This window comes from Eubalaena glacialis, chromosome 6 (assembly GCF_028564815.1).
Source record: "Eubalaena glacialis isolate mEubGla1 chromosome 6, mEubGla1.1.hap2.+ XY, whole genome shotgun sequence".
Lineage (NCBI taxonomy): Eukaryota > Metazoa > Chordata > Mammalia > Artiodactyla > Balaenidae > Eubalaena > Eubalaena glacialis.
The window spans coordinates 85807471-85832678 of NC_083721.1; the positions used below are offsets into that span (position 1 = coordinate 85807471).

At 40.1% G+C, this 25208-nt stretch overlaps 1 pseudogene; it reads right to left on the reverse strand.

The window, feature by feature from the left end:
- Window positions 1–338: 338 nt before the first annotated feature.
- LOC133093002 (uncharacterized) overlaps window positions 339–25208 on the reverse strand; it is a 116530-nt pseudogene continuing 91660 nt past the window's right edge.

The following is a 25208-nucleotide window of genomic DNA, read 5'->3' on the forward strand; positions in this document are numbered from 1 at the left end:
TTGGGCTCCACCTGGGCTCCATCTTTGGAACCTTTCCTTGGTACTCCTGTTATTTGTTGTGAACTTTGCCCTATGGAGTCTGTCCTGTTCTCTACATATTCACCTGGACCTAGCTCTTTGTATCTGCTTTGGCTCCCAGATCCTTCCTCCCCTGGAGTACTGATCCTAATACCCTGAAGCCACAGGGAAGTAATGTCTGACACTCATTCCCACAGACCTTGGTGTTTCCAGATGGTTCCTTCTGGCCTCTGCTCTGGGATCTCTGCCCCCAAGGGCCTACCCAGTCCTTTAGAGCCACAGCAGATTTTCAGGGAGCATGGAACCCTTGTTGGGTGGCTTCAGAAAGCGTACCTGGGCCCCAGGGCCTGAGTTCTCAGGACCAGGTGCCTCAACTCTAGGCCTCTGAATCCTCCAGAGGCTACAGAGTGACATGCAAGGCCGGCAGTGAGCCCCATGGCCTCCTCTTTCTGCAGCCAGGAAAGCTCATGTTCTAGTACATGGCCTAGGACACTTGGTTCTGTTGGCATTCCTTCTGCCCCAACTGTGTAACAGCTGCAATGGGAGCAATGCACCTGCAACTCAAAGACATTGCTGTGCTCTTGCCTGCAGGGGCAGTTATATCAGGACACGTGGAACTCCAGGTCCATGAGGAGTAATGTGGTTTGCCTTGTATTTGGTGGAAGAAGCAGAGAGTTAAATAGAACTTTTCATCCAGATTAGGAAGGCTCCATTAGAGGACTTCTCAAATGTTCTAGCATCATTAAGGCACAAATTTGGGGCTGTGCTTGGTGTAAGTTGGCCTCAATATTATCATGGTTTTGCCTAGAGGTGGGTAAATGGCCAGCGGTACCAGGTAGTTTCAGAATAGAATGACCAAGTCTTAGGACTTAGTTTTAGGAAGAGCTAAGGGTCGTGATTTTTGATGAACTGGTATGACTCCCTTCCCTTCTTTCCCTTATTCTAATCTCTGACCAACCTCTCTCACACTGACTGAATGCTGTGAGGTAGAGGATGTTCTCATGAAGATTACGCTCATCACCCTGTGCTGCCCAGCCCTGCTCCCATCTGCATCCAGCCTCATTAGGAGGGCAGGTTCTGGATTCAGGCTGCCCAGACTGGATTCAAGTTCCACCTCCACTGTTCACTTTATGCAAGTTACTTTACCTCTGAGCCTCAGTTTCTACAAAATGGCAATAATAACAGTAGGTACTAGTAGGTTAGAACAGTGCCTGGCATGTGGAGAGACTAAAAAGTATTAACTATTGTTACCATCATTGTCATTATGATCAGTCTGCCTTCACACATCACCCAGAGTCCTAATGTGTGACTCTCACTGGTCCAGACTCTTGAACTCTGTCCATCTTGGATAATCTACACTGACAATTGAGTAAAACAGCCTCCGGGAATTCTAAGAGGGCCTGCCTTGATATACCTAGATAGACATACCTCACCACAGGGAAAGTCACACACGGGGAAGAACTGAACTTCTATCAGAACATCTGAATTTGGAGCAATTATGGCATTTATCTCTGCCACATCTGCATTCTTCTGGCAGTGTCATCAGGGCCCTGGCAGTTGGCTCGTACCTGATATATTTTATGGAACCCCACAGGATGCCTTCTGGCCTGCCAAAGCCAAGACCTGCAGCATGTTCTCTAGCACTGGGACTTTCAGAACACCGTCCAAGAACAAACAATGCCTGACTCCCCTACTGTTTACACACCAAGAAGCTGGAGACCAACTTCTGGGTATCTTTCAGGTAGATCGTGACCACCAGAGGTTGTCCTCATTTTTCATTGTCTTCAAATAGAACAATATTTGACCCAGCAGGACCAGATTTCCACATGTGTCCTGGTGACTTGTTCAGGAACCTTGAATAGGATATGAGGAGTGTTGTATAGGAAATGGTAGACCTAAAATAATCCCAGGGTCAGCTTCTATATCCAGTCCTTGGATGAAGGTAACCCAAGGAAGCTATCACAGAAACCCATCTCCCACCTGTGAAGAACTTTAACTTACTGCCAATCAAATCTGATTATCCCTTTGAGCCATGGGTTAATGGCAGAAGGGAAACCGAATGAATAGTGCACTTGATATTGTATCAGTGTGATTTTCGCTTCTTTGAATCCAGATGTTTCTGACTCTAAAGCCCAGAACTCTCTATCACACCTCACTGCCTTTTTCTAATGGTACAGCGGATGCCCACCCTCAAAGAGACCCACCTCCTAAAAGGACATAAGAAATAATATCTATCAGGACTTCCCTGGTGGTCCAGTGCCCCCTGCACTGGGAGTGTGGAGTCTTAGCCACTGGACCACCTGGTAATGATGTTGTGCAATACAGATGGATTAGAGGTAATTTTTTCTTCTTTTCTATAATTTCTCCTGTGCAACCTGCATGTCTTCTGGTCTTGCCTGTGAATCAGTTCACTGTGTCTCATACTATCTCTGTGTCATTGTCACTGCTCTACTCCAGGTCCTTCCTCATGATCCCTCTGCCCTGCTGACGTCATTCGCCTACAAGCCATGCTTCTGTTTGCTCTGTCCAGTCTACTCCCTCCAGAACCGCTGCAAATCATATTACCTAGGCCTCAGCTGATCTGGGCACCCTGCTCCCCTCGGCCCTCTTCTCACTGCTTGTGACCCTGACAACGACCCCCCTCACCTCCCCACCCCAGTCCCCACCCCATCTTACCACCACACTGCCTGCTCTGATCCTCCACTTGTCTGGCCATTGCACCACCCCGTGAGTCTCTTTGGAGTGGCCCCAGACACTGCTGCTTGGGGCCCAAGGTCCCTCGGCCTCCGCTGAGGATTAAGAGCAATAGCCCCACAGCCTGGGCTTTGCTGGACTGAGTACAATGTGGAAAAATGTGCTCTCTTAATTCCTTATAAAGATTGTGCTGATAACACATATATATGGAATCTAAAAAAAAAAATGGTCATGAAGAACCTAGGGGCAAGACGGGAATAAAGACACAGACCTACTAGAGAATGGACTTGAGGATATGGGGAGGGGGAAGGGTAAGCTGGGACAAAGTGAGAGAGTGGCATGGACATATATACACTACCAAATGTAAAATAGATAGCTAGTGGGAAGCAGCCACATAGCACAGGGAGATCAGCTTGGTGCTTTGTGACCACCTAGAGTAGAGGGGTGGGATAGGGAGGGTGGGAGGGAGGGAGACGCAAGAGGGAAGAGATATGGCGACATATGTATATGTATAACTGATTCCCTTTGTTATAAAGCAGAAACTAACACACCATTGTAAAGCAGTTATACTCCAACAAAGATGTTTAAAATAAAATAAAATAAAATAAAGATTGTGCTGAAAAAAACCAAACCAACCAACCAAATGAATAACAAACCATACCCATGGCCACCTTTCCCCAGGGCATCCACACACAATTAGGGTGGATGAATTGGGTGGTTTCAGTGCCTACTCTGTGCCCAGCCACTGCTATGCCAGGTGCTGGGACACACAAGACCAGAGGATCCAAGTTCCACCCTCACAGAGCTCACGTGGCAGTGGAGGAGACTGCACATAAACAAGTCAACCAGCAAACATAAATACTGTAATTTCAGGTGGTGATAAATGCTGTGCAGTAAATAAGTTAGGGTGGGAAAGTTAATGGTCAAAGCAAACACTTATGAGGGAAGGGATCTCAGCCTTACATACCTAATCTCTAGCCGAAGAGGCCTTCTTTAATAAAAATATAATGAACAAACATTTTATATTGCAATTGGTAGAATATTAGGTCATGTCTGTGAAATTGAAGGTCGAAGTGTTGCAAATATTTACTCTACTTTTACGTAAGGACCCCTCTTGGGAAAACTTGGTGTCAGTTCCTTACAAGTTATAATCTGGCAACTTAGATACAGAAATATAAATTATAAAGTTATTGCCTTAGGATAATTTTAAAAGCTAATTTACTGTTGGAATTCTAGATTCACAATATCCTTCCCAGAGTCTGCTGAGGGCTCCCAGCGCTCATTATCTTGCGGTCCCCTTTGTGTTAATGATCCTGGTAATTACCTGCAGGTGTCTTTAGTTCCACCTTTAAGGGATAGGGGTTTCACCTGGCTTAATTCCGATTAAAGTATTTACCTCTCCTCTATGCAAATTCTCCCTGCAACTGGAAGTATGCAAGTAAATCTTGCCGCCCGTTAGGACTGTGCTGCTAAGATAATATTGAGATTTGAGGGGATAGTTTTTGCTACCTATTGTTTTGCATTTTACTTTATGAGGGCAACAAACATAGTTTCAAGATGATTTTTTTAAAACTAAAAAAACCCCAATGATGATGATGATGATAATGGGAAATATTAGTCTAGTGCCTTTTAGTTAGAAACTTCCAAACAAAAAATAAAGTTCAAAGGTTGTTCTTATGATAGATATATATCCCCTCCATAACTGATAGAATTATCTATAAACATATACATTTCTCCTCCAAACTGGGTTTTCTTAACATGGGTCATTTACAAGGAGATTATAAACCACTTAGGGCCATGTTTCAAAAAAATTGAGGTAAAAGTTACATGCAGTTAACTGCGCAGGTCTTAAGTGTAGTATTCAATGAATTTTGATAAATGTATTCACCTTTGTGACCACTACTGTAATTAAGAACATTCCCATTACCCAGAAAATTCCCTAATGTCATAGTTTGAAGTACGTAGACTGTATTTGGCTATAAAAATAATTGCAGCCTGAAATCTGGCTTATTCTCGTTAATACATTTAACCAGGATCTTAACCAAACGAGTCATTTTCTTTAACACCTGCTGGCAGTTAAATATTGCTCATTGCCCATGGGCTTATCAGCAGTGCCAAAATCATTTAGGGAAAACTTTACTCCTGAGGCAGCAAAAGCTTGCTGATTAATTTAACAACGAGCTAATTATAAGAGTTTCTTATAATTAGCTGAAGGTGGGAGGCTTCGTTTCATTTACATCAAACGTGTCCATCATCAGTGTCTTTTGGGCCCAGAAAGCAATCTCAGTTTTCCTGCTGAAATGGACCAGTGCCACCTGAAGAGATATGGACCAAAGCAAAACTGCACAGATTTTATTTTCATTAATTCAACAGATTAACCTCTTACTATGTTCCAGGAATTGTGAGGTACTGGGGTGATAGCAGGGATCAAACAGACAAAATCCCTCTCCTCACAGAGAAAAGTGGCCAAAAAAAAGCCACCCCAAATGAGTCTAATAATGTAATGTTAATGTAGGGGGCTAGGGAATGATGGGGACGAGGGTAACAGTATTATTTTAGTTAGATCATGAAAAGCCTCTCTGAAAAAGTGATATTTGAGTAGAGGTCTGAGAAAAATGAAGGAATGGGACCATGTAGGATTCTGGGAACCGCAAATACATAGGCCCTGAGGTGAGAATGTGCTTGAAGCTTCCAAGAAGAGCAAGGTGATGGGAATGCCTGAGGAGGAGGCAAGTATGCTGGAGGAATAAGAGCAGTCAGATCATCAGATTATAGAGGACATTCTAGGCCATGGTGAGCACTTCTTTGAAATTGGGATTGTGGGAATTATGTGGAGTCTTTTGTTTTTTTTATACCAAAAGTGAGTAAATTTTATTCTGGGAGTATCTTGGTTACCTCAAAATGATAAAACTAAGAAGTTTCCCATCATTTATAGAAATGGGGTTTCAAACAACAAAGTTGATTACAGAAAGATAAAGAAAATTAAATATCTGCATGAGTTTTAAAAACGAACTCTTATTTTGGAATAATTTTAGATTTACAGAAAAGTTGCAAAGATATTACAAAGAGTTGCTGTATAGCCCTTATCCAGTTTCCCCTATGTTACCATCTTAAATTGCAGTGGATAACAGGTCAAGACTAGGAAACTGACATTGGTGTAGTACTATGAACTAAACTCCAGATTTTATTTGGATTCATTAGTTTTTCTGTTACTGTCCTCTTTCTGTTCCAGGATCCAGTCTATAGTAACACATTGCATTTAGCTCTCATGTCTCCCCAATCTCCCCTGGTCTGTGACAGTTTCTTACACTTTCCTTGTTTTTCATGACCTTGACTGTCTTCTCTGGAGTACTGGTCAGGTATCCTATAGAACGTCCTTCAACCTGGGTTAGTCTGTTGTTTTTCTTGTGATTAGACTGGGGTTATAGGTTTTTTAAAAAGTATACGACAGAAGTGAAGTGCCCTTCTCATCACATCATATCAAGGGGTACCTGATATACATATGACCTCACTAGTGATGTTAACCTCCATTTTTTGGTGAAGGTAGGTTTGCCAGGTTTCTCCACCATAAAGTTACTATTTTCCCCTTTTCCTACTTTGTTCTTTGGATTCTAGCTCACCCTCAGGGAAAGGGGACTGGTGGGAATTAAGCTTCTTTGGAGTGTTTTAAGCAGAGGAGTAACACAATTTTATTTAGGCTTTAAAATATGGAATCTAAAAAAAAAAATGGTACTGATGAACCTAGTGGCAGGGAAGGAATAAAGATGTAGACATAGAGAATGGACTTGAGGACATGGGGTGGGAGGGTGAAGCTGGGGCGAAGTGAGAGCAGCATCGACGTATATACACTACCGAATGTAAAATAGTTGGCTGGTGGGAAGCAGCAGCATAGCACAGGGAGATCAGCTTGATGTTTTGTTATGACCTAGAGGGGTGGGATAGGGAGGATGGGAGGGAGGCTCAAGAGGGAGGGGATATGGGGACATGTGTATGCATATGGCTGATTCGCTTTGTTGTGCAACAGAAACTAACACAGTATTGTGAAGCAACTACACTCCAATAAAGATCTATTAAAAAGTGTCACTCTGCAGGGAATAGGCTGTAGAGAGCATGAGCAGAAGCAGACTAGGCCGCACGCAGGTGAGAGATGGCGGCTGGGACTAGGTTGAGAGCTGTGGGAATAATGAGAGTGGCTGACACCTGAGTGTACCTAGGAGCTGCTGCCCACAGGTCTTACATTGCCTTTCTGCCTTCACTGCCATGAGGGTAATGACAGATACTATCTTGTTTTACTAATTACAACATCACTTCCTGGAAGGACAGTGCTCTCCTTTTATAATTGTTGGGTATTGTAACTACTGTTGATCTATTTGTTTGCATTCCCAAAGTAAACCTAACTGGTTCCTTTAGCCAAGCTACAAATAGCACAGATTTGAAAGAGAGAGAGGTATTAGTGTAAAAATTTAAGGTAATCTAGGCTAGGGAATCTAATTTCTTCAAAACCTTTTATATGCTAGGCCCCATTTTAGGTGCTTTGTATTTGTTGTATGAGTTTCAAGGCTCACAAAAAGCAAGAATAGAACTTTATTTTTCTATAAGTGAACTTAAACTTTATCTTAAACATTTTTTTGACATAAAAAATTCAGTCCAGTTATAGCTATGTCAACTCAGTCCCTTTGGTGATTACATTAGTCATTTCATACTTAAACCCATGCAAATCTGGACTTCCCTTCTTCTTCTGTTTCTTTCTGATATTAATTCTCAAAACTGCAGAGATTTGTGAATATGCTGCTGTAGATGTGAAGGACAGGAAGGTATATTTTTCTTGATCCTGATCTGTTGAGATCTTGCTCCAACTCCCATGAGCTAATAGTTGCTTGGTTTGGTCTTTGGGCATGTTCTTCTCCACGCTGCCAATCTCTTAAGAAATAATTGTATTCTCATTAGCTCCCCCGAGAGATTGTACATGCTGTATGTTTCCTGCAGTGTGTCTTAATTCAGCCTGGAGACCTCTTATGGGTTTGTCAGCAGACCCTCTCAGAGCAAGTGAGATTCAAGTCCCCTCTCTTCAGGGATCCTCAAACCTACACCTCCCTCCTCCAGCAGTGCCTCTTCTTACTGGGACTTGGCCTAAGGGTGCAGGATCTTGACCTGTAAATCAGCATATAACTTGTTCTCATCACTTCTCCCAGCCTGTAGACGCTCTTGTTTCTGAAGGGCTTGGAGGCAGAAGTGGAGGAACTAGAAAGGGGGGCACACCCAGCCTGTAGTCTTCCCAAAATCTATTGTTTTTTAGGAGCTAGGCCTTTGGAAAAATAAAATGAACAATTTACTTACTTTGTGTGTGCTAGGCAGTGATAAATGGGAGGCTGCGTTAGAGGCTGGGGTACAGTCAAGGCCAGGATCTCATTTCAAGAGTTGGGTGGAAGAGCGCAGAAGTGAGAAACCAACTGGCAGGGCAATGCATGGGCTAACACTTCATATATCACCTGCCACGTGATGATTTCATTTGCTCTTTATATTGTTTCTATGAGTTTTATCTTCTTATTGCCATTTTGCCAATGAGGAAATTAGTTAAGAGAAGTTACAAAAAATTGTCCAAGTCTGTACAGACAGTATGTGTTGATAGAACCAGGAGTCAAAACCAGATCTGTTCTGACACCAAAGCCCATAATCAGCTCATAATCAAACTCATAGATTAACATTTTCCTTCCATCTGAATGAACCAAAGCATTCCAGGGTAAGCAAAGAATGGGCGCAGGTTATGGGTAGGAACTACCTATTGAGGGCACCTACCTGGTAAGTATGTGTCTAACATCTCCCTTTCTTTTTTCAGATTTCAACCTTCAACCAATAATTATTGAGCGTCCATAGTGTGGTGCAGGGACACAACGGTGAACAAGCCAGTTCTTGCTCTTAAGGAAGTTAGAGCCAGGGAGAGGAGAGAGACAAGTCAAAAGATACTTAAAATACAGCATCGTGAATTGCTACCAATGAATTGAAACAGCTTGATAAGAGAGACCCAGAAGGATCCTCTGACCTGGAGGATGTGAAAAAGCTTCCTGGGAAGAGTGGGATATAAAGAACAGAGCTTTAAGGAGGCTGTGGGATGTGGGGTGGTGGAGGACGAAATGTGATAGCCCATTACAAATCTTCTGGGTCTTTTCCTAAGTGATGTTCTCCTCTGGCTCCTTCAGAGCAGAGTGAACTGAGCTCCAGTTGAGGCAGGGGCAAAGGAGGCTATCTATTCGTGGGCCCACCCCCTAAGATAATGAAGTCCTTGTCCTTAGCCAAAGGTTGGCTGTCCCTTGTGTCTAGTCTAACCATCCCTCAATGAACACTGCATCCTCTGTAGCCAAAGCTACCACTACTTCTTACTGATTGCCTCTGAAAAGGCTTCCACTGTTTGACATCCAGCCTGCTCACCTTCTAGCCCATGGAGTTCTTTTCACTGGCTTTCCTCCCCTCTGGCCTGAACTAGGCCGCATTTGGTGAGGTAAACACCACCAGGGCAATCAAATGCCGCAGAAAAACAGCAGAAAGATGCAAAGCAAACTACACCACTTCTCCCTCCCAGGACTTAGAGGCCCTAGGAAGAGCCGAGGGGAGGATGCTGTTGGAGACTGCTTATTCTTACTTGAACAGGCAGTGTTTAAAAGAAAGAAAAGAAATGTACTTATTTTCAAAATTTGGCCTTTTCCTTCCATTCTCTCCCCGCTACAGGCTTCTATTCAGAGATTCATTTTCTCCCTCAGACATTTCAGCTTCTGAAATTATTTCACAAAAAGCATGATATACATTTTTTCCTTATATGTTTTTTGAGGTGATGGTGAATTTCCCCAATTTCCAGCATTTTCTGCCAGCTGCTTCAGCAGGGGAACACAGAACACACTTCTGCAGCTGCATCTGCCGGAATGAAGCCCCAGGGCCCGTGGCTGGATGGCGATGTTTGTCCTCGGGGGCTTAGATGCTCTAGGGGAGCACCTTACCCTGTGTGCAGACGTTTATGCTTCTGGGGAAAACGGAGTCCCTGGCGCCTGGGGAAGAACAGAGTGTGATCCGATGGCATGCATGTTGGGCTGGGCTTCACTTCCTGAAGCCAAGGGTCTGGTGCTGCCCTGAGGAGGGATCCTGGAGCAAGTCCCCTCCTTCTCTGGCTGTTTCTGGACAGAGGATTTGAGCAAGCCACAGTTATATACTTTGTTGTCTTCAGAAATACGGTGGGGATTTTGTGCCCTCGACCCTCCTACCTGCACACTTCCTGGAGGCTATACTTTAAGCGACCTACCTTAAAAAACCCCAAACAGAAAATCAGAATTTGTGAAAATGATGGTGGGAGAGAAAGGAGGGGGGTGTTGAATATTCATGCTACCACATTTGTTCTTTATATACCAACATCTAAATGATTCAATTTAAAAAATGAATGTGACATACACCTTCTTCATGAGCAGATACATGTAGTTGATAGGAGAAAGGAAACACAGAATTTGTTGAGTGACCTTTGTCTTCTGTTACCTCACTGAGTCTTCACAACAACTGTATATTGCAGATAGCATTATTCTTATTTTCGAGGTGAGAAATTGAGGCAGAGAAGTCACATAATTAGCAAATCAAGTAGCTAAAATTGAGCAAGCCAAGGAAGAGTCCAACCCAAGGCTGGGGCAGGCACTGTGAGACTCCTTAGGGTGTCTGCCATGAGTCAGGGTCCCCTGCTAGTGCCCTTGGCAGTCACTTCCCTCCTCAGAGTCTGATCCTCAGGAGAATCTTGTCTTTCTGGCTTCGCAGGGTTGTTGTGACAGCCATGGCCTCGAGGCACTGTGGCGAAGTGATTCGTAAATGACAATGCATTCTACAAATACCAGAGGGAATCAGTATTACCTCACTGCCACTGAGTAAGGCACATCTATTGCTGAATTCCTGAACTATTTGGCTAAAGGACTTGCTGTGTAGTTTTGTCTCCTGTAGCAGAATACTGACTGAGGCTTCTTGTCACCTGGGCACATGCCCCATGCTGCTTTGTTGGATACACACCGATGCAAAGTGCAGGTCTTATGGAAGGCACTTAATGCCCATGAAGAGGGTATGTGGGGTTATCCTTGAAAGCAGGGCTGCTGGAGCCAAATTGCCTGCCTCTGCCACTTGCCGGCTTTGTGCCCTTGGCCAAGTTACTTAACTTCTCTGTGTCTTAGTTTTCTCATCAGTAAAATGGGCCTACTAATAGCATCTATCTCATATTGTTATTGTGAAGATGAAATGAGTCAGTCCATGCACAGTTCTTAGCACAAGAGTGGAACATAGTAAGTGCTGTGGAAGTGCTGGCTATTCCACTTGCTAGTTGATTTTGACCAACTTGATAGCATTTGCAGGAGGCACACGCTGGTGGCAACAGTAAGCTTCCTGGTAGAGTGCTACACTGTGGAAGGCTCCAGATCAGGGGCTTTCCCTATAAATATTCCCTAAGACTCACAAAGAAATGGCTTCTATGACTAGTACTTCCCCCGGAACAAGTGCTGTGGCAGCCTGGTTAGGGGCTAGGTGTGACACTGCCTGATTTAACTCACCTTTCCAGCCTCACCTCCTGCCATATCATCCTGGAACTTCACATCCACCCATGCTGTACCCTTTTAGGTTTTAGAATGTGACATGATCTCTTCCCTCTCAAACACGCTATTCCTTCTATATACTTGGAATGCTTTTTCTTTGCTATCATAGCCCCAGACCCACCTGTGAGCTTGCTCACATCTCTCTACATATCCCTAAGGTCTCGGTTTAGATGTCATTTTGGGGGGATGTTTGTCCTGATGCCCTTAGACTGGTTTGGAAAAAAGTATTAGGATGCAGTACAGTCTCTAATAATTATTGAAATGAAAACTGTAACCCTGAAAACTCTGTAAAGTAATGGCATTTGCTTAACCAATTACACACTTGTTTTATGCAAATAGCAAGTTATTTTAAAAATATCAACTGCAAGTAATTTATATGTTATATTCTTTGCTAATTCAAGGTAGTTTACTCATGTTCTGAATTATACAAATTTCCTTTTTTCTTCTGTTTTTTTTTTTGGCTACCTATCCCCTTGTGCTACCTCTTGACAAAATCAGGATTGATTCCTCCCACCCGCCCTCCTTTTAAAGAAACAGTGAATTGAAATTTTCATACCATTGAAAAATCTAGAAAATGTCAAATGGCTTCTACCTTTCCTTTTAAAAATTTATCTGAAATACTACTGTACAACATTCAGATATTGCTCATTGGTTTCAGCCCTCATTTTGTAAACAAAAACAATAGAAAAAAGACAGAAAGCTTTATATCTAAGCTTAACAGTGTTATCTGTGAGAGGTAGGTAAAAGTGGATTTTAGTTTACTCCTTTTGTTTCCTCTGTATTCTCTAAATTTCCTAAAATTAATGTATTTCGCAATAACAAAAAGTTATTAAAATTTAAAAACAAAAACAAAGACAACTTCAATGTTCTCTAAGTTCATTTTCAATCGACAAGATTCAATAAACAATGACTGTTGGGGGAATATTTTTAAAAAGTGGACCATTTTCCTGCCTTCAAGGAGATGAACATCCAGAAGACTAATTGATCAGAGAGGAGCTCTAAGAAAGACATGCCTTCAGCTGCTGTACTGAATTCCACTCCCCCACCCCCACCATTTTCTTCTTCTTTCTAACTTTCTCACTCCTACTTCTACTTTCCTTTTTAATATTTTTTTAAGTACATAAGTTGCGGGTGTATGGCATTGTAATACATCTGTATACACAAAGTGATCACCACCACAATTCTAGATACCACCCATCACCATACAGTTGACCCTCTTTGCCCATTTTTCCCACCCCCACAACTCCTCTGCCCTCTGGTAACCACTAGTCTGATCTCTGTATCTATGAGTTTGTTTTCATTTTATTTTGTTTTTTCATTTGTTTGGCTTTTTTAGGATTCCACATATAAGTGAAATCACATGGTATTTGTCTTTCTCCATCTGACTTAACTCACTTATTTTACTTTCAAGGTCCATCCATGTTATCACAAATGGCAGGATTTCATTCTTTTTTGTGGCTGAGCAGTATTACACTGTGTGTATATACCACATCTTCTTTACCCATTCATCCATTGATGGACATTTAGGTTTTTCCATATCTTGACTTTTGTAACTAATGCTGCAATGAGCATAGGGGTGCATATATCTTTTTGAATTAGTGTTTTTGTGTTCTTTGGATAAATACCCAGAAATGGAATAGTTTGATCTTATGATACTTTTATTCTTAATTTTTTGAGGAATCTCCATACTGTTTTTCAGAGTGGCTGCACCAATTTATAGTCCCATGAACAGTGTATATAAGGGTTCTGTTTTCTCCACATCCTCTCCAACATTTATTATTTCTTGTCTTTTCAATAATAGCCATTCTAACACAGGCGAGATGATATCTCACTGTGGTTTTGATTTGCATTTCCCTAATAACAAGTGATGTTGAACATCTTTTCATGTGCCTGTTATTCATCTTTATGTCTTCTTTGGAAAATTGTCTATTCAGATCCTTTGCCCATTTTTAATTAAGTTTTTTTTTTTTTATTGTTGAGTTGTAGGCATTCTTTAAATATTTTGGATATTAACCCCCTATCAGATGTATGATTTGAAAATATCTTCTCCCATTCAGTAGGTTGCCTTTTCATTTTGGTGATGGTTTCCCTTGCTGTGCAGAAGATTTTTAGTTTGATATAGGTCCATTTATTTATTTTTGCTTTTGTTTCCCTTGCCTTTGGAGTCAGAGCTGCAAAAACATTGCTAAGACCTATGTCAGTGAGGTTACTGCCAATGTTTTCTTCTAGGAATTTTATGGTTTCAGGTCTTACATTCAAGTCTTTAACCCATTTTGAGTTAACTTTTGTGTATGGTGTAAGACAGTGGTCTAGTTTCATTTTTTTGCATGTGGCTGTCCAATTTTCTCAACACCATTTATTGAAGAGTATCTTTTCTCCATTGTATGTTCTTTGCTTCTTTGTCATAAATTAATTGCCCATATATCTGTGGGTTTATTTCTGGGCTCTCAGTTCTGTTCCACTGATCTGTGTGTGTCTGTTTTTGTGCGAGTACCATACTGTTTTAATTACTATAGCTTTGTAGTATGGTTTGAAATCAGGGAACATGATACCTCCAGCTTTGTTCTTCTTTCTCAAGACTGTTTTAGCCCTTTTTTACATTTTTCCTTCTTACTTTTTTTTTTTAAACCTACCATATCTGCCTTCTTGACCTTTATCTCAGTCCCTCTATTCCAGTTATACCCTCTTCAGAGAAGATTGTTCACCCTTCTTTCCATGCCTTCCTCATTACACTGTTTTCTCTCTGTCTTCCACTTACTCCTGACTTTTTTTCAGTGATGGGGGCAAGGAAAGCATATAATATTAAATTCTAAGATAGTTTTAGTTAGTGCTTAGAGTTTTTCCTAAACAAAACTTTTCACATAAGCTTTTCACAGACATCAAAATAGAATTTTAGTGTTTTTTAAAAATTCTATTTATATTACAAGCAATATACAAGAGAAATTAGCTATTGGAAATTGTGTTTTCAGAGACCCTTGGCTAGATTTCCTGTTACAGGCCTAAAGGGCCCTGTCACTTACCATACATTTTATGATATTTACCCCTCTCTTGCAAAGATCTGGAAGTAGGAAGTTGTGACTCTTATCTACTATTTTTTAGTATGTCTCACCAAGATCTATCTGCACCTTTCTCAGAAAGATAAATTTTACATTTCAGGAAATAAAATATGTGATGCTTCCTTGCAAGAAATCTCTCTGCAAAAATCAGCTTCTGGTCTTTACTACAACTGAAGACCAGAAGAGGGTCTGTCCAATGAACCCATCTCAAATGAGTAATCATGCTATGATTGCACTTCTCCACTGCCAATCATTCCTGTCTAAAGAGAGGTTGGGAAGGAGGTCAGAAATCCTCTCCCCCTGAAGCAAATACCCTTGTATATAAAATTCATTGGGTCTGTTCCTCAAAAAAAATGGGGATCCAGATCGGTTTGGATATTTGATTTAAAAAATAGTAGAAACTAGCACTATAGGCACAACATACTATCTCATTATTGTTTTAACTGGAATGTCTTTACTTGTGAGTCTGAACATTTTCCCATATATTTGTTGGATATATATGTATATATATATCTACACATATAGCTTAATATATATCTCAATATAAATATATATAATTTTGAATATTTTCTATGCATCCCCTTTGCATTCTTTTCTATCGCTATGATTGTCTCCATATTGATTTATATGAACTCTTCATACATTAAGACACTATCCTTTTGTCCCATGTGTTTCAAACATCATTTTCCAGTGTATGTGCCTTTTAGTTTTGTTTCTTATATGGAAAATAGAAAAAATATGTAGTTGAATCTTGATCTTTTAAAAATGTGTTTTAAAAATTATTTTTTGTTTTCCCTGTTTCTGACACATGAGAGAAAGAGAGAGAGAGAGAAAGAGAGAAAGAGAGAAGTAATCCAGTGTTTTCAGTGAGTTAATAATCAGCCTCTAAATGTTATTGAATCTGAGGGTTAGAAATCAGTTATGTTCCATTTACTTATTTAGAAAAAAAATCAAGCGGTGGGAGGAGAGGAGGAAACATAAATTGGTATTAATTCTGAAGAAAAATGGCTGTGGCTGTGCTCACTGACTCTCCCTGTTTTACCATGCAGAATGGAAAGGGACCTCAGGGTCAGAGGTCCTTTCATCCCCCCCATCCCCCCTCCATCCAGTCAGGAATCCTGCCAGTAAGATTTCCACCATCTCCTTGACAATGGCCAGAATAGTTTAACGCTCCCACTACAATTTTGGAGGTCAGCTGGATTACCTTCCTTATATTTTGCTGAAATTTGCCTGCCTATAAGCTCTACACACCAAGCCTAACTCTGCTCTTTGGAGGCACAGAGACAAAGTTGGTCTAGCTGGGAAAACGTCAACAATTCAGAGAAGGCTGATATCACATCTGAGATGCCTCCTTTCTAGGACACTTTGAAATCTTTTCTCTGTTCCTCTTCCCACACAGTGTGGGACTCCCCTTTAGCCTGTTTGCCATCTCCTGGACACACTCCAGTGTTCGTCTGTCTCTTCTCTTGCGGGCTCCCCCCATCCCCAACTGAATGCAGAATTCTGTGTGAGCTGAATGGGGGCAGAACTGGTGAAAATATGACATTCTCAAGTCCCTTCTCTCTGCTCATCTCCTTTTGCTGTTTTTTACTTTTCCAGCCACTCTCTCTGTGTCTCAGAAACCCTAGAGCAGGTGACCTGGGCACCTTGCCTTGCCTTTGCTCCATTCTACCCTTATGTGGAAGTTTGTTTGTTTTTGTTTGTTGGGCTTGTTGTTGTGAACAGAACCCTGATAAACTTCTTACTTAGCTGCTTGGCAAGAGCTTGTTGGGGACCACTTATTTGCTTCTACTTCCCTTTCTGCTAGTTTACAAGCCGCTGCCTTTTGCTGGCAATAGCAGCAGTTTTCATCCTGGGTTTGTGGGTCAAGGCTTTGGTTTTGGCCCTTGGCCTCACTATCCAGTTAGTCTGGTGTTCAGGACTGGCTTGTCTGGAGCCTTCCACCGATACTTACCTAGGGTGCCTGGGGATGCAGGGCGGGGAAGGGCAGGGCTGGGGTAAAGCAAAGGTGGGGTGAATAGAGGCCGGTGGGGCTGGGCTGCATGGGAAACCAACTTCTTTCTCTAAATCAGTTGGGTCTGGCAATGGTAGGGCTGGTAGGTGGCAGAGGTGCACAGTGGCTGGCAATGCCAACTGCTGCTTTTCATCAAGCACTGACCCTGGCACTGTGCAGCTAACAGCATTACAGGCATTGTCCCATTCGATTACAGCAGCAAACTCAAGAAGAAGGTCCTATTCCTGTGCTCATTTTACAGAAGAAGAGATAGTAACTTAAAGAGGTTAAATAGCTTGCCCAAGGCCACAGTGTTTGTAAGGAGCTAAGCTGGGATTTGAACCCAGGTAGTCTGAGTGCCTGTGCTCCTAACCACGGTGCTATGCCCTTCCTCCACCCCTCCCTCCGCCACCAATTCTGCTCAGTACTATGGCCTGTCATGGTTCAGCAGCAGCTCTAAGAGCTGGGGAGGACCATGTTCAGGCCATTTTTCATTAGTTGGCAGCAGCATCCTGGAAACCTGGGAGTTGATGCTCCTCAATTTTCCACGTCTGAGCTAAGGCCGCCTACACTCTCCTAACGTGTGCAGGCAGCAAACATTCAGGTAGCAAAAGAACATTTCTGCCAGAAGTGGTTTTATGTCAGTTTTGCTATCAGCATCTCCATATTTCAGGGATAAAAACCCAGTAGCAAAACCAAGTATGAGTTTCCCTTGAATGGGAAGCCTCTTTAAAACATTGCTATTAATTATTCAAGTTGGCTGAGGTTGTTTACTTAAAATATTTTTTCTTCCAGTAGACATAAGAAAAATTAAATGCTCTGGCCTTTCCTCTGTGATTTTTGATGTCTTGGCATGCCAATGCCTGAGAAAACTTAACCCACAGAATGAGTAATACGCTGTAGCTAAGGACAAGTGTTTCAATTGCCCAAGGTTGTGGAAATGTTATTGCAACATGGGAATCAGACCTTTAGAAGGAAAGAGAGAGAGAGAGAAGGAGAGAGGAGGAAGAAGCCTGCTGTCCTCTACTGAAAAAATTCATTCCTCTTTAAGGATTTTAATTTGCCTTTCTTCAATGCGACATAATATTGTAGTTATTATCTCCTTGGATTTACACATTATATTGACAGGGCTCAGTGATCCTTGGGTTTGTGAGTGCTCTCCTAAGAATGGAGCATTTTCATATTTATTATCACTGCGTGTGTTCGTGTGTGCGAGAGCGCCAGGATTAGAGAAGTGTTTCTACACCGAAAGATAGCAGATCTGAGGTATCAAGAACTGCCAGCAAAGTGGTGAGGGACAGGAGAAGAAATGAGAGAGCTTTTTCTTTTTAAAAAATCTTGGCTGCACCCTGTGGCTTGTGGGATCTCAGTTCCCCGACCAGGGACTGAACCCAGGCCACAGCAGTGAAAGCACAGAATCCTAACAACTAGACCACCAGGGAACTCCTCAGAGAGGCTTATTTTTATAGATTCATGAACTCTGTGCCTTAGAGACGAAGTGCAACTTTCCAAGAAAAACACCTAAAGTCTTGGCATAAATACTACATGGCACACAGTAGATGTACTCAATACATGTCAATTCTAGTCTCTTCCCCTCCAATAATATAATTGTATTTACCATAGACTTGCCGCTTCCATAACAACTAAAATGAATTGGTGCTGTCCCACAAAAGTCAGATTTCTGTGTCTCTGTAGTTGTTTACTTTTAAGGTATTTTGATCCCAATTACATCACTAGGAACCCTCCAGCAACATTTATCTAAAAATGGTTATAGCTTACATGGCTTCGCCCGTGTTCTCTCTCTCACCTGTTTGTACCGGGGTATAACTTAATCTTCTGCCTTTTTGTTTTCTTTCTGCCTAAGTGAAAAGCAAGAATGCCCAGATTGCTCCTCGACACACCTGTGCACTGTTGCAGAGAGACTGATCTTGAGGGAAGGCTGGTTTTGCCACACAGGTGGTGACTGGGAGGCCTCAACAAGCCTCCAAATAAAGAGGGGAAAAAACCAAAGCCCGGATAGGTGGAGGTAGGGGCTGGCAGGAGGGAAGGGAATACACCTTTGACAGGGTATTTAGCAGATGTTGCTTAATTACTCTGGGTGCCAAAATAGAATTAGAAAGCCAAATGTCACAGGGAAGTAGAATTTTAACATGTGTGCATGTGCACACACACCTACCAGCCCCTCTTCCCCCTCCTGTCTGAGGTGTGCCCTTTCTACATTTTCTTTCTCAGGTGGCTCCTCTTCCTTGACACTGTCACAGAAAATGAAAGATTGAGAGACTGCATCCAGTTAACCCCATGCACTGTTAGAGACAAGGGGCAGAGGTGGACTGCCCCCAGATGGAGCTAATTTTTCTTTGGGGTTGAATCACTTTTTTTTTCTCAACCCAGAATATAATGTTTCAATATTTTCACCACACACTAAAGAAGAACTGAACATAGCACACGGTTACTATTGGCATTTTAGGTGCTAGTGCAGCACGCCAAACAAGGGGTTTAGATTTTGGAGTTTTGGAACACAAACTCAAATGCTTTGTCAGTTAGAATGTTTTTTGTTGTATAATATGTGGTGTTTGTGAGAATGTGGGTATGTTGAATCAACTTCTCCCATAAGCTATATTGTCAACATATTTCAAAATTAAAAATGTCATGCATTTTGATGAAGTGACCCCTTTTCTAGAAATTTATTCTCAGGAGAAAATTAGAAAAGTATTCAAAGATATATTTATAAGATTGTTCATCTCAGCTTTATTAAAAAGACTGAAAAATGGGGAATAAGCTACATGCCCACTAATAGGAAATTATTTAAATGAATTACAAAATGACCCCCAAATGGAATAAATACTCAGTGGCTGTTCAAAAGGAGGATGTAACTCTGTATTTATTGGTATAGAAAGGAATCTAGAATATATTGTTAAGTGAAAAGTAAATCATGGAACTATATGTTTAATATTATTCCAATTGGATGGATATATTTATATTTATACATAGATTTATATTATATACATGAAGAATTTGTGTATAATGGTCTTTGGAAAAGGGGGGTATTGTAGAAGGACTTTGTATTTTACACACTTCTGACTTGCTTAAAAAATTTTTTTTATGATGAATGGTGTTATGTTTCATAATCAGCCAAAACAATAATAATAAAGAAGAAGAAAGAACCCAAGGGGCACTCAAATGAAAGAAACTCTGAATTCTACTGCTGCTACTAATTTCTCTCATTTGTAATATGACCATTGAATTGGATACGCTCAACTTCTGATCAGCTAAGTAGGTACATGGGCCTAGGCTATTTACAATGGACTAAAGAAACAGTAAAAGATAAACAAGTATAAGATAAACAGTATGAAAATATGATATAAATTGGTGGGGACTGCCATAAATAACACACTGGTCTATTTAATGAAATAATATATGACAGGCACCTGATGAGCTTATGAATTGAATATCATGTGAAAATAAGGTCATTGGACATTACAGTAAATGATAGGGGCCACCGCCGGGCTATGATAGGCACTGTATTCAATGCTGTGGGAAGTATGATTCTCTCTCCAACCTCTTTTCTTTCTGAGAGACCCAGCAGTGGGCATTAGAGACTTTCAGTCTACTTTGCCTTTATTTTGGACTGAGACCTAGATGTTATCATGTAAAAATATCCCTGCTAATGCATATTAAGATGTGACATACTTCCTTTTTTTTAATTTTGTATGCCTTTGTATCATTAACCTGAGAGGAAAAAAAAAGAACTCATATCCTGACGTGTAACTAAAAACCTCCCGGTGGGATTTGTTTAGTGTGAGAGCATGATTAGTAATTTTTAGTGATTAGTAATTTTCTCCCTCAGGTGGTTTTTCTGCATTCCTGTAGAGATCGTGTACACAACAGGGCTGCCAAGTGAGAAGAAAAGGCTGAGGCAGAAAACATCACACTTTAGAAAACAGTATGTGTGCGGGCGTGCACATGTGTGTGCGTCTGTGTTTTAAACAACTATTTCAGTTACTTTGACAAATGAAGTGCTTTGATTTGGAATCATTGCTTTTATGTCATATATTCTCTGGTCTTGCAAAAAGTTCCATTATGCAATAATTTTATACAAGGGAGTTATACCTGTGTTTCTATCCATTCACAACCCATCTCCCTCACACCCGTTCTATCCCACATTGGTTTTGGAGAGCAAGCAATTCCAAAAATCTTAGCTTAAAGGGCTTCCCTGGTGGCGCAGTGGTTAAGAATCCGTCTGCCAATGTAGGGGACACGGGTTTGAGCCCTGGACCAGGAAGATCCCACATGTCGAGGAGCAACTAAGCCTGTGCGCCACAACTACTGAAGCCTGCACACCTAGAGCCCGTGCTCCGCAACAAGAGAAGCCACCGCAATGAGAAGCCCGCGCACCACAATGAACAGTAGCCCCAGCTCACCACAACTAGAGAAAAGCCCGCGTGCAGCAGCAAAGACCCAACACAGCCAAAAATAAATAAAATGAATAAATTCATATATATAAAAAAACCTTAGCTTAAGGAGGCCTCAGGGGTTTTTTTTGCAGTTTTTTGTAGGGCCCACTGTGGAAATCATGGGATTGAGGCAGGAGTTTAGCTTTTTAATTAACAAAAGGAAAAAAAGACTGCAGAGGTCTGCAATAAGAGCTCCAGGAAGGACAGCCATTTTTTAGTGTCTCTCCAGGTCAACCCCAATCCACTTTCCCAGTAAAGTGGGCATTCACATGAACTCACACACACCCCGACAGTTGGGTTGCTAGCAAGAGTGTGTAGTTGTTTTTCTCCTTGCCACTCCCTGGGGATTAAAGTTATTTAGCACAAAGATTAAGCAACCTGTGTGGCCTCAGGATTTTCCCACTTGCAGCTTTCATGATTTTATTTTTGCATATCCATAGGCACATATACTAAGCCCAGTGACCTCTTTGGTAACTGCTAGCTCCTCAGAATGTTGCTCTCTGAACCCATGCAAGTGATACACTGTGTTTGGGTTACTCTTTGGTTTCTAAGGCTCAAGTTGGCACTTAGGACAGTAAATGAAATAAGCTTTAAAGTTGAGAGTTAAGGCATCTGCAGTGTAAACTAGGCATTCTCATACGCCGTACCTCACGTATTCCTTACAAAATCCCTACTAGGTGGATACTCTTGTGTCATTTAGTAGAAAACTAAGGCTTTGGAAGACTAAATGAGTGGCCCAAGCCACTGATGGACTGACTGATGGAACTGACATTCATACCTGGGTCTGCTTGAAAATCTCTGCCATTCAAGCCAACAAGAGAGCAAGGGCACTGAAAGCAGAAGCACCAAACAACCCACATCTTTCTTATCATTTTGCTCAAGGCTTTCTTTGAACCTGAGAAAGGAGTCATCTGCATTCTAACATAATACCCTCAGATATTATACATCACTCACATTTAAAAATATCTTTACTCCTGGCTGTACACATTATCTATGATGATAAAATCACAGGAAACAAGAAAAAAATAGTTACATGAACTCTAACACTATCTACCACCTCAGATTCACCAATAGTTTCTCAATAATTTCAATTTACACACACACACACAGAGGTCATAGGGGAGAAAAGAGGCATAGGCACAAATGCTAAGAAATATAGAACTAAGTTAACCACTATTTCATTTCATCTTCCCATGAAATACATGGGCCAAATGGCAGAAGGAAAGAGAACATATTAGTGCTGTAGATGATCAGCTAACTATATAATCATTCTATTCCATTTCTTCTCTCCATAGATATCCATTCTTAACTATTTGGTGTATATTTTCTAGACCTTTCTCTATGCAAATATACACAAATATGAATATATATATAAATATAGACAAATAGAAAATACATACATGTATGTGTACATACATGATAATATATATGTGCATATATATGCAATAGTATACATTTATATATGATAATATATTATGCATATACATGTACACATATATATGCATATACATACACTCATATATAGGCTTTTTAAAAACAGTTTGATCATACTAAGCAAATTATTCAGCCCCTTGCATATTAAACATAAAAATATATCCTGGATTTCCCTAATTCCTTTGACTCGAATAATATTCTACTGTATGGATACATTATAATTTATTTACCAGTTTCCTTGTTAATGGCCTTACAATGGCTTTTGTTTTTTTACAATCACAAATAATGTGTAACTAAGCATCTTTGCAATTACACCCTTGCACACTTATGTATCTGTAAGTTGGATTTCTGGAATTGAAATTACTGGATCAAAGTGTTTACACTTTTTTTTGATAGATACTGTCAAGTTGCCTCCAAAAAACTAAATTTTTCAGCCATAAAAAAGAACAAAATAATGCCATTTGCAGCAACATGGATGGACCTAGAAATTGTCATACTGAGTGAAGTAAATCAGACAGAGAAAGACAAATATCATATGATATCGCTTATATGTGGAATCTAAAAAGCACAAATGAACTTATTTACAAAACAGAAACAGAATCACAGATGTAGCAAACAATCTTATGGTTACCAGGGGGAAAAAGGGGGAAGGGATAAATTGGAAGATTAAGATTGACTACTATATATAAAATAGATAACTAATAAGGACCCACTGTATAGCACAGGGAACTCCACTCAATACCCTGTAATGGTCTATGTGAAAAAAGAATCTAAAAAGAGTGGATATATGTATTTGTATAACAGATTCACTTGCTGTACACCTGAAACTAACACAACATTGTAAATCAATTATACCCCAATAAAAATTTAAAAAAATAGGGCAAACCAGAGAATACATGCAGCATTGCTACCATCAGGCAAAGCCAATTACCAGGTTATAGTAGGTTTATCCACATGAATTATTAAAAACAACTCCAGTTGTTTAGATACCTAGATATGACCTAAAAGATTTTCCGTGAATCACTAATAAATGATTGGTTAAATATGCCTAGATGCTACAAAAGCACAAACAATACGTGGATTTCTTTGGTTAGCCAAACGTTCTGCTTTGAATGTGAAAATGTTAGGTTAGAATGATTAAAGGAGATTTCATGTTTAATCTGGTCTGGTTCACCAGAACTTTACAAATAGTCAACTAGAGAAATCCTGCTTCCTCCCATTCTCCCACCTTAGCATTTAAAGCCAAGGTTAATAGTGAAAATCAAATATTCTGGGCTATTTTGCATACTGAATTCCTTTAAAAGAAGTCTGAAGTGGTCAACTGAGTGTTTTAACTAAATTGAACAGAGTGTTAGAAAGACTTTTTTGAAATATAGCTAGTTTTAGTTTGACAAAGTCCATGTGAAATATAAGAATATTTTGAATGTAAAAATATTGCTTTGGCAACGTAGTCATACTTGTATACATAATGTCAGAACTTGCAGAGTAGTTTATTGAGTCAAGTCATGGGACTGTGCTATCACTATGCCTCTCTTCTGAGAGTAAAAACAATACTGGGAGCATTAGTTCATCACAGTGGGATAAGGAGAAGGATTAAGGAATTTCAATAATTATTGTAACCTTAATCAAAAATTAAGCCTTATTATTTTTGAACAACATCAGGATTGGGATAATATAATCCATTCATTTTATTATTATTTGAATTGGTGATACATTCACATTTTTTTTTTTTCACGTTTTAAATATAAAATATATAAAAGATAATTATTAAAAGACTTTTTTCCTTCCCCGCCTTTCATCCAACCATCCTTATCCCTCTGATAGGTAACCACTATTATTGATTTATTATCCTATCAGATATATATATATATTTTTTTTTAATGTCTGAAACATTTATATTAACATATTTCCATACAAATAACCCAATGAAAGTTTAGTATTAGTTGTTTTGTTTGTTTGTTTATACTGCAGGTTCCTATCAGATATATTTTTAAATGCAAATAGAAACCAGTGCAAATATATATTCCTTTTCTGTCTCATTCCCCACCCCCCCCAAATTTTAATATCCTATAAACCCTTTACTTTTCATCAGTATAACCTACCTAGAGATTTTTCCATATCAATACATTAACCATTTCTTAATTCTTTTTCTACATTTTCATAGTATTCCATTGTGAGGATGTACCATAATTTAATCAGTCCCCTGTTGATGAACATTTAGGTTGTTGACAAATTTTTTCCATTACAACCATGCTGCAGGTAACATCCTTGAACTTAATTCATTTTGCATTTGTATATATGTAGCATAAATTCCTAGAAGTAGAACTGCTGGGTCAATGGGATATGTATTTGAAGCTTACTGTCTGATAGCCCTCCATAAGAATTCTACCAAATTCATACTCTCACCAGCAACAATATAAAAGTATCATTTTTCTGCAGTCTTGCCAATATAGTTTATTATCAACTTCTGGAACTTTGCCAGTCTGTTACAAACATGGAAAAAAACCCAACTTCATCTCATTTTAATTTTAATTTTTATTACTGTGAGTGAAGTTGGGCACCTTTTTTTTTTTTTAAATTATTCAAGAATGGTATCTATTTTCTTTTCTGTGAATACTCTGTTTATCTTTGTGGACTTTTTAATCAGATAAACAATCTTTCATTTACTCTTATGGATTTGTAGGTATTCTTTATATATGTGAGAGATTAGCCCTTTGTCTATGTTTCAAGCAGCAAATATTTTTGCCTAGCTGTCATTAGTTTTTTACATGGGTTATTTTCTTTCCCCAGAAAAAAATTTTTTGATTCTTATAAAGTGGATCGTATCAAACTTTTCTTCCATGACTTCTGAATTTTGTAACTTAGAAAGGCTTTAATACTCAAGGTTATAAAATAATTCTCTCAAATTTTTCTTTACTTCTTTTACATTTAAATACTGAATCTATTTAAAATTTCA